The 10538-nt window shown below is 48.1% G+C and overlaps 1 long non-coding RNA gene across 6 annotated transcripts in view; it reads left to right on the forward strand.

Annotated features, from left to right (window-relative positions):
• The window catches only part of LOC129403419 (uncharacterized), a 45300-nt gene that overhangs the window by 20480 nt on the left and 14282 nt on the right, over nucleotides 1–10538 (forward strand). For 3 of the 6 annotated variants that reach the window (XR_008629232.1, XR_008629229.1, XR_008629234.1), the window contains exons 4-5: nucleotides 5522–5608; nucleotides 7758–9954. This is a non-coding gene — a long non-coding RNA (uncharacterized LOC129403419). Of the gene's footprint in view, nucleotides 1–5521; nucleotides 5609–7713; nucleotides 9955–10538 lie in introns of all 6 variants that reach the window. The other 3 variants (XR_008629233.1, XR_008629230.1, XR_008629231.1) reach the window with 3 other exon arrangements.

Consider the following 10538-nt stretch of genomic DNA (forward strand, 5'->3'; position numbering starts at 1 on the left):
TAGCAGGCCTGCAGATACAAGAGAATTATGTTGCCTCAATGTTCTTCCTGTAAGATCTTTTGGTGCTTTTGGTGACGTCAATGTATTGCGCCCTTTGGAAGGGCCATGATCAATAAAAGGGGTTTGGAGAGAAGGTGAGGGGGCGGAAAGTGTATAGAAGGCGGACAGGTGTAGAGAGGATGGAGAGTGTATAGAGGGAAGACTGGAATAAACTGCAAGTGAGACCAACCATCATGGCTCCGTTCCTTCCTTCGCCTGCCACATCTTCGCCATCAACCTCCCCGGGGTGGGGGAAGCGGCCGGAGGCTACCGAGCTCGGGTGGCGGGAGAGACAGCTGCTGCCCTAGGCCCTGTGCCTGGCTCGGTGCGGTGAGGCGTCCCTTCCCTCGCCCGCGCCTTTTCTTTTTATTTTTATACAAGGAAATAGTTAAACATATGTTTTCAGTAATAATTCTGGTTACATAAGCTACTCATTCTTTTAGGTTTAACAAAAGACAGTTTCTGGGGCATTTTGATTAAGGGCATAGTAGTTGTTTGAGCCCACTTGCTGAGCCTAGGACCCTCACCAGGGGGGTTCAGGTTGGCTAATTTCATGCTGGGAAACCTAGACTGATTTTGCTGATTTCTGCCTCATTAACAGCGGTCAGTTTGCCCTTCCACAACAAAACGCTGTTAGGAGTAATAGAAGGAATTTGAGGCCCTGAGAAAAATTACAGATTTTCACCATTAAGATTTCTTTTGGGGTAAGTGTATTCTTTCTCCTCCATTTTCATACACAAAATTATTTATCAAAGGAGTAAAATCTTATAGTCTGTTAAAGCCTGGCCTGAAAGATCTGAGTCCTGTCAGATGTGGAACCCAAACAAAGACAAAGTAAAGAACTGACTCTTGAGAATATACGGCTGTATTTTAAACCTTTGCTATTGGCAGACAACTTCCTCTTTTATTTATGTGTGTAGGGTGGGGAGGGGATTTGGGATTGCTGCCAGACCCAGCATTGCTCCGGGATCACTCCTTGGGGATTCAGCTGTGAAGTTAAGTCGGCCACATGCATGACAAGGGCCCTGCCCACTGTTTTTTCTTCTGACACATGCAAATCTTTGAAACTGCTTTGAAGAGCTGCAGTCTGTGCTGCATACTGGCATCATGCTGGGAGCCCCAGGCACCAGCAGCCCTGCCATGGCCTCTAATAGCTGGACCTCATTTCTTTGCACCACCGCCCCCATTGTGCCAGAATGTGTTGCTGTCACAAGGCTCATGGAATTTATAGAATTTGAATTCCTGGGGTCAGAGACAGGCCAGGAGTGCAGTCCCTGCCCTTGCAAGCAGCCTGCCATGGGAAAATGGCACAATGCAGGGTCCTCCAAACACCTCCATTAATATCTCAAAGTTCTGCCACTTTGTGACCATAAAACCCAAAACTTTGTCCTATAAATCTGGATGGTGGGGGTTGTTGATGCAATATCATTCATTTTTTTCCCTTTGTTTTTCTGTTTGATGCTTATGGTACTCGGTGGGGTTCCGAAGACTGAACCTAGGTCAGCTCTATGCAATGCCAACACCCTAGCTGACTCTAGCTCCAGCCCATAAGTTCATTCATTTTTGGTTGGTGGCTATGCTAGGCATTGCTCAGAAATTAATCCTGGCTTTGTGATCATTGATCCCCTCATGCACGGCTTGGGAACCTCTGCGTGATGGGGAATGAACCTGGGTTGGCTGCATGCCAGCAAGCACCTTGTGCTCTGTGCTATCTCTGTGGCCATCATAAAAAGTTAAAGGTGGGGCTGGAGCGATAGCACAGCAATTAAGGCGGTTGCATTGCATGCGGCCAACCTGGGTTCGATTCCCAGCATCCCATATGGTCCCCCAAGCACTGCCAGGAGTAATTCCTGAGAGCAGAGCCAGGAGTACGCCCTGTGCATGGCCGGGTGTGACCCAAAAAGCAAAAAAAAAAAAAGGTAAAGATAAAAAAGTTGTGAAATTACAACTTCTTTTTCCTCAATAGACTGCAACTTACTCTTTCATTTGTGTGTTTTTATTTGGGGGCCAGTCAGCAGTGCTACGGGCTCACTCCTGAATGTGAGCTCAGGAATCACTCTTGCTAGGCTTGGGGAGACCCTATGAGGTGGTGGGAGATCAAACCGGAGTCAGCCACATGCATGAAAAATGCCCTCCCTGATATGTTGTCACTCTGCCCACGGACCTAATTTTTATCTATAGTACAAGATTTCTGTTTATATATTATAGTATTTTCAGTTAGAGTGGACCCAAGGCACCTGTGGGATGGGACAGTAGCTCAGCTGCTCCTGTCTTCACCATGGATAGCCCATATGCCAAACCACTTCTGCATACCCTGGATAGGAAGGAGCATCTGTCTTCAATCTTGATTTTAAAGTTGGCTGATTAGTATAATGTAGCAGTTAGTAAATGTTAGTAATTTGGGGGAGAAATGAAGTATTAATAAAGTTTTGGGGAAAGGGTTCTGATCACTGTTAGTTCATAGAAAACAGTAAGACTTGCAGTGTATCTGGGTCATTTGTATTTGGGATAATTAAGTGGGTAATCCACTCTGGTCACTTTGTCTTCTGACGTCTTCTTGCTGTGTGCTGGCCTCCTCTTAACACTTCACCAGTCCTAACTTCTCCAGGAAGTGACCTTCAGAGTGCACCAATTTTTTCATTCATTATTAGTGGGCTTATATGTTGGGCCTGTCATTAGATTGGACTGTGTGAAATCAAGAGTTTAGTTGGTTAAAACAGTCATTTCAGCTTGCTCAGACTAATAAAATAGGTACTCAATAAAGTATTGCTAATTCTCTCATTGGATCAATAAACCAAGCAGGGTGCTTTACTGGCTCTGCACTCAGGAACTTCTTCTAGCAGTGAACCGGGGACCATGTGGGATGCTGGGGATCAAACCTTGCGTTGGCTGTGGACAACGCAAGGTCCTACACATTGTGTTATCTCTTCAGCCCCAGACATGGAAACTTTAATAAGATAATTTCATTGAAGTTTCTGTAGTTATTAAAAAATAAAATAAAAAATAAAATAAAAATAAAACTTAAAAAGGTCTTTGTGAAAATGATTCACAAAAACTGACGATGTCTGTTTAAAAAGTTTGCTAGTGTTTACATGGGAAGATCACGGACAAACAATACACTGAGTACTCCAGCGATTCATAGAAAGAAGGCCGTCGTGTGGATGGGATGGCAGGGCGAGCTCGGCCTTGGAGAGGGGTTCAATGGATAGACACAAGTGTGGGAGAAGGCATTTGCAACAGGGAGGAGGTGTAGGAACTTTGGATTTGCTCCTGGGAGTATATGTTCCTTAAGAGAGTACTGCTTGAGTTTAGATATGTGGTACGGCGGGTAGGGTGCTTGCCTTGCAAGGGGCTGGCCTGAGTTCAATACCGTGCACACATATGGTCCTGGAGCCCCACCAGGAGTGGTTCCAGAGTACAGAGCCAGGAGTATGCACAGAGTGCCGTTGACTGTAGTCTAAAAACAAGCAATCCAAAGCAATAGAAAAGAGATTGCTTCTTATTTTGTTTTGGCTTTTGAGTCACACCCAGTGATGCTCAGCGGTCACTTATATCTCTACACTCATGAATTACTACTGGTGGTACTTGGGGCATCACATGGGATGCAGGGATCAAACCCGGACTGGTCACGTGCAAGGCAAACACGTTACCCACTGTTCTATCTCTCTGGCCAAAGAGATTGCCTCTTAAGCTCCCAAACATGCATAGATTTTCAATAAGTAAAACCTTAAAAAGTGGTCAACTTTGGTAACTAATTATCAGTGCAAATTCTTTGTTCTTTCATGCCTGTAAAATAATTATTTTTCTAATGTATACTCATTTCTGGCTTCCTCCACCCCTCTCAGAGAGCCCGGCAAGCTACCGAGCGTATCTCGCCCGAATAGGATAGCCTGGCATGCTACTTGTGGCATATTCGATATGCCAAAAACAGTAACAACAAATCTCACAATGGAGATGTTACTGGTGTCCACTCGAGCAAATCGATGAACAACGGGATGACAGTGCTACAGTGCTATTACTTTCTTGCACTTCTGTGATGCTCAGGGGACCATTCGGAATTCTGAGGTGTGAACCCAGATTGCCCGCATGCAGGCAAGTGCCCAGCCCACTGTACTGCCCCTCTTGCCCCATCCTCTGGATTTGAAATTGTGTTTCTGAAACTGCCTCATGTGGTTTCCCTTGTAGGCAGGAGCCCAGGGGTTGGGCTTTTTCCAAAGACTGTGTTCTTCCAGCCTTTTCCCCTTTCCAGTGTCTGTCCAGCTCTCTGGACTGCTGCTAGGCGAGTTCCTCTCTGCATCTCCAGGGCTGGCTTCATAGTCACTGCTCTCACCCCATCTTGATTAATTCCCCAGTGTCAGGTGCCTTGTACCTACCTGCCTGTTTTACCTTCAATCAACCCACCCGCGTTTTTCCTGAGGGACTGTGATAGCATTGGTTCAATGTTTGACTGACCAGTACAGGATCAGGGGTCTTCTCCTTCCCCTCCAGCTCCCCATTCTGTGGCCCACCGTCCCATCAGCGCCCTCTCCACTCCTTTATTTAGGTCGTTCCCGTTGAGCTGGGTTCTCTAAATCTGAGCCATGGCCCTTTAAGGCCCCTGTAGAAGTGGAAGTGATGTCACAGAGGGCCCTTCAGGAATCCTTTCTATTCTAGCTGTGGTTGCCTGGCTCGGCCCGCCATTGGTCTCATGGGTGGAGAAGGAATTGGCGCCTGGCGGCAGGGCAGCTGTGAAGGCAGATTTTGTGGCAGGACCGGAGCGGCCTCCCGCGAGTACCCGTGCCTCTCCATCTCTGCAATGTGAGGGGTGGGGCCCCGCCGGCTTGGGGGACAAGGTCGTGCTTGTTTTTCACTGGTTCCGGATATCTAGGTGGTTTCTGAGGTGTGGCAAAGGCTTTCGGGGATCCAGAGGCTTTTGGCGGTGTAGTGGGGGCTGTGCCGGAGTGCAGGGGTCACTGGTGTGAGCGAATGATCATTGGGGATCTTCTTGGCCAGGATCGCCCCCAGCTCTGGAATAGGTCCGAGGCGGGTGGGTGCGGGGCAGTGGGGCCTGCAGAGGGCGGGTTTAGCCCTCCCGAACCTGCCATCACCGGACTGTGCTCGGTCTTGTTCGAAGCCCTTGGCCCTGGCATCACGAGTAGAACTTTCAGACTCACTTCCACGGGCAGGGCCATCTGTAGAAGGAGACCCAGTTGTCCTCTGTCCTCTGATTGACTGCTGTGGTGGGGCGGGGCCACCTCTGTCTTGGTCCCTGAAGGGAGTGGAGTTTTCAAGTGAAACTTTTTCATTATTGTTTTGGTTGGGCTTGTGTACCATATCAGGAGATGCTCAGGGTTTACATTCAGCTCTGCACTTGGGAATTCTGCTGACGGTACTCGGGGTCTACACGGGATGCTGGGGATTGCTCTCAGTTGACTGCATGCAAGGCAAATTCCCTACCTGCTTTTCTGTCTCTCCTCCCAACTTTTGTATTTTTTTCCCTTAGGTCAAGAATTTCTGCTTTCTAAGGTTTCGTTGCAAAGCACCCCACACATGTAATCCCTCCCTGACCAGACTGCCCCCAGCTATTGTGGTGAGTAACGGAGCTAAAGTTTTGGGGTTTCTTTAAAGAGAAATAATTGATTTCCAGGGTTGTTGGTGGTGTTGGGGAAGCTTTGCTTAGGGTCACTCCTGATGTGGTGGAAATAAATCACTTAGAAATGTCCAGAGCAAGTATAGCAAGTAGGGTGCTTGCCTTACAATTGGCCAACCCAGGTTCAATTTACGTCTGGTATTCCATATAGTCCTTGAGCCGAACTAGGGCTGAGCCCTGATTCCAGAGCTGCAATAACCCCTGAGCACTGCCTGTTGCCCTCCAAAATCAAAACACATGCACACGCACATACATACATAGAGGATGTGAGAGCAATGAAAGTGAGTAGTAGAATTCAAGAGAATATATGGATTTCTGTAGTGTAGAAAAAAACAGAAAAGAGGGCTTAAGGACCCACTTTAAATGTGTCACTCCAGAATTTGTCTTTACACATGAGTGTTGGATATTAACCCTAAGGGCTTTAGGCTTGATCCATGAATTGCCAATTTTCTTCCCCCATAGAAGGTTATAGTGCTCTTATGAGCTCTCCTAATACTCCGAATTTATCTTTAACTGGTAAATTCAAACCTTCTGGTGACTCCAGACTTTGCATCTATAGTCATTTATTTGCATTTCTCTTTCTCCTATAACTGATATAACTCCTATAACTATTATCTATAATCTGTTACTATAGAGCAATATTCTTTGTTTTAAAAGAAAAAAGTTGGGGCTGGAGCGATAGCACAGCGGGTAGGGCGTTTGCCTTGCACGCAGCCGACCCGAGTTCGAATCCCAGCATCTTATAAGATCCCCTGAGCACTGCCAGGGGTAATTCCTGAGTGCAGAGCCAGGAGTAACCCCTGTGCATCGCCAGGTGTGACCCAAAAAGCAAAAAAAAAAGAAAAAAAAAAGAAAGAAGTTAACGCTAAGCACTTTTTAATGCTAAGCAACTTTGAGGGTTATTTGACTTTAGAATAGATTTAACCTGGGCATCCAGGTTAAAATTACTTGACTCGGGCTCAAGTTGCCATAGTTCCTAACCCTAGAGAACTGGATCCCACCCAGAATCTCTGGATGGACCGGGGGCAAGCAGCAAAGCTATTTTGGCTTCCATACGGGACAGTCTAGAAATCATGAAGCATGGTTTTGTTTCCAAGCTGTTATGACTTAAAAGACCAGACCCTATTGGGTAGGGGAAGCTATACCAGCCTGAGTACTCCATGTAGAATTTATGGTAATTGCACAGCCAGCTTTTAACCTTAAGTCCTGGATCCCAGAGAAGTAAGTTTTAGAATGTTTCTTACTGTGTATATCCAGATAAATACAAATATTAATAAGAAGTAAACTTAATTGTTAAATATGTACAAGTAGGTAACACAGATGCTTGTAGCCCCTAAGCGAATTTCTCAGTCTAGTCTCAGACAGAACGTTTCCTTGAGTTAATTCCTCCAAAAGAGTTGCCTCTGTTGAAACACTTGACCTTTGTAAATGATAAATCACAATACATGCATGCCTATACCTCAAGACCCCTCAGATGTTCTATAAGTATGCTATTTGGCTTGGAATTAAAGGCTCACTATGCACTGCCCATTGGCCATCAGTTGCTTTTGTCCTCATGTCTTTGTTTCTCTGGTGAGACAGAACATCAAGCATTCCTACCATGGGACCTAACTTCCTCACTTTTCTTCACATCTGGTGACCCGGGGAGGCCGCCTCAGAATTCACACTTAAGTATTTTTTGCTGATATTGTTGTTCCTTTGTTTCATTAGAGTTACCTTTTGAAGTTACAGTATTTTGGTAAACGCCTGCATTGTCTGTGGCTTATTCCTGCCTCTGAGCACAGAGATCAGTCTGGTAGGGGTCAGGGGCCAATATATGTGCTCAGGTATTGAACCTGGGTTAGCCAAGTGCAAGGTGAATGTCTTAACCCGCTGTATTACCACCCTAATCCTCAAGATACAATATTCATGGTTTAAAAGTAGACTCACTCCTGAAATTCCAGTTGTCAGACATCATGGTTGATAGTAGACACCCTGGATATTTGGGTAATTTTGTGATCCAACACACTCTTTACATGGTTTTCTGAGCTCTTTCTGCACAACAGGAGCGAGTGCTGGATGAGGCTCATGTGCTGATTTGGGATTATAGGAAATCACGACCAGGATGGGTCCAGGTCCAGCAGGTCAAAGATGGGACTGCCTGGGGCTCAGCTGTGCCTAGATGTGACCTTGGTCCCTGGAAGATATTGTCCAGGCCTATGTCCCCGTCCACTCTGCAAGAGGGCAGCTGAAGGTTTGTCCACCCTCAGTCCCTGTGTCTGCCCCCACGACAGAGCCACTAGTGGGGTTGTGGTCACTGGGGCCCACAGGGTCTGCCTCTGCGTGGGAGCTTCTGGCCTCAGAGTTAGTCCCTGGCCTTAGGGACCTTCCCGGGGTGGGGGGTGGCAGAGTGGATTTCTGGGGCTTGAGCAGGGCTGTGGTATCCTCCCCTGTAGGCTGAGACGAGCCCTCCTGTCCTGACAGACAAATGGGTCACAACCCACTTCTCTGTCCCCTGGAGAGAAGGAGCATCTAGCAGTGTCTTTACAGATGTCTCCCTGGGCCAGTGTCCAAGCGTCCGGCAAGTCTCTACATTTTTATTCTCTACATTTTTGGCTCTAATTCAGGGATTTCTGATTAGGTGTGGGGGGGCTGGCTGTGCTCCTCTCTGGTGCTCACGGCTCAAGTTTTTGCATGGAATCACCTGCTGATCCGAAGGAAAAAGGCAGGAGATGGTGACGCATCTCTGCAACATCATCCTCAGGCCGGAGAGTGACAAGATGACACAGTGCACTGACAGGTCACACAGGCTTCCTGGGCTGCTGTCTCTAATAAAGGAAATGTGGGATGTGGCTGCTGGCTGAGTGACCAGTTCTCTGCTTGCTCCCGAGGTTCGTCTCTTTCGTTCCTGCCCTTCAGGGAGACGAGGGGGCTTCTGAGGCTAGGACAAGGGCTTCTGAGGGAACGTACCTCAGAGCTGCCGGAGGGGCGCGCGTCCCGGGGGAGGCCTGGCGGCGCCCAGCGGGGCCCGGGGCGACTTCGGGCTCAGTGCTCAGGATCCTCCGGGGTCGGGGGACCCCATGGGGTGTGGGAACAAGGCCCCGCCCTCCCCGCTCCCCTGTCGCTCAGGCCCCAAACACAGAGAAAGAGAGACAAGAGTGACCCTCAGTTTCCCTAGTTTCCCCGCAGATCAGCGGGGCGTGCGCAGCAGCCTCCCCATTGGTTCCTGCAGGGACACTTGGAGCCCCCGGGGGTCACAGGCTGGGGTGGGGGGTCACCCGGGAATGTTCCCGGGCCGGTCCTTTGCGGGCCACTTCCGTCATTGTGATTATGGAGTCGGGGGCAGAGGGTCGATTTCCCTGGAAAGAGGGGAGGTGAGTCTCTCTTTTAATTAAAAAACAATGTTTTGTTTCATTATTTTCGTCCAACATCCCGTAGCATTCAGGGTCACTCCTGGCTCTGCATGAGGGGACTCTCCTGGCGGGACTCAGGGTCCTGTGGAATGTCAGACTCAGTCCTGTCAGCCCCGGCACGGCAGATGCTCTCCCAGTGCACTGCCCTCTGCACTGGCCGGGGACTCAGGAGTGTGTGGCTGACCGTTTGATTTTCCCAGGTTCCATGCGCCTGCGGTACGTTTTTGGGATCCTGGGAGATGCGAAGTTGTAAGAGACCCTGGCAGAAGGGAGTATAGCATCTGGGCTGTGTTGGCCCAGAGGGGTCCGTGCAACCAAATGTAGCAGGTAATAGGCTGGTCACTTCCAGGATGCGCCCCAAGATGTACCATAATGCAATCTAGGATGACCATTGGTCACCACACTTTTATTTCTTTGTCTTATATAGTTTTTAGTGTTTTTTTTTTTATTTTTAGGGTGAGAGAACACATGGCAATTTTCAGGGGTTATTCCTACATCTGCACTGAGGGATCACTCCTGGTGGTGCTCAGGGAAACAAGGGATTCCAGCAATCAAACCTGGGAAGACACGTGCAAGATAAGAAACCCACACACTATATTTTTACTATTATTAATTGTAGTTTTTGGTCAACAGCTGGCAAGAGCTCAGGGTTCACTCTTGGCTCTTTGCTCAGACATGGCTCCTGGCAGTCTTGTGGTGGGGAAACCTATGTGCTCTTGCATATTAACGCAGGCTCAGCTGCTTGAACGAAAAGCATCCTATCCATTTGCTATCTCTTCTAGCTCTCTGATTTTATTTTCCCCCAGAAATATAATTTCTGCTTCACCTGTCAAATTTCATAGCATTCCCTCATTTTCAATTTTTCCAGGTCCAAAGACTCCCCCTTCTGTTCTGGTGAGTACTTGCAGAAACGGGCTTTGCAGGGACCTGTTGCACTAGGTTTTAAATGTCTCCCTCTAGGGGGCGGGAGCCTTAGTACAGTAAGTACGGTGTTGGTCTTGCTCAGCACGGACCTGGGTTCAATCGTCCCATGCCCCATAGGAGTGTCTGGGAATTGAGAGGTGTGGACCAAAAGACCATAAAGAAAGAAAAGCCAATGGGGCTGGAGAGAAAGCACAGCGGGTAGGGCGTTTGCCTTGCACACGGATGACCCAGGTTCCATTCCCAGCATTCCACATTGTCCCCTGAGCTCCTCAAGGAGTAATTCTGAGTGCAAAGCCAGGAATAACCTCTGTGCATCGCCAGGTGTGATCCAAAAAGCAAACAAAAGAAAGAAAAGCTGAGCAATAGGAGAACAGACAGGGCACTTGCTTTTCATGCACCTAAGGTGTTTGTTTCCCAGTACTCCATAGGGTTCCCTGAGCACTGCCGGGTGTCTCCCAAACTTCTTTTTTGGCTGTTGTGTGCTTCTCTCCTACCTCATCATTTTGTTTCCCCCTTTTTGCTACAAACTTGTCGTTGATCAGGGATTCTGCCCT

This window comes from Sorex araneus, chromosome 3 (assembly GCF_027595985.1).
Source record: "Sorex araneus isolate mSorAra2 chromosome 3, mSorAra2.pri, whole genome shotgun sequence".
NCBI lineage: Eukaryota > Metazoa > Chordata > Mammalia > Eulipotyphla > Soricidae > Sorex > Sorex araneus.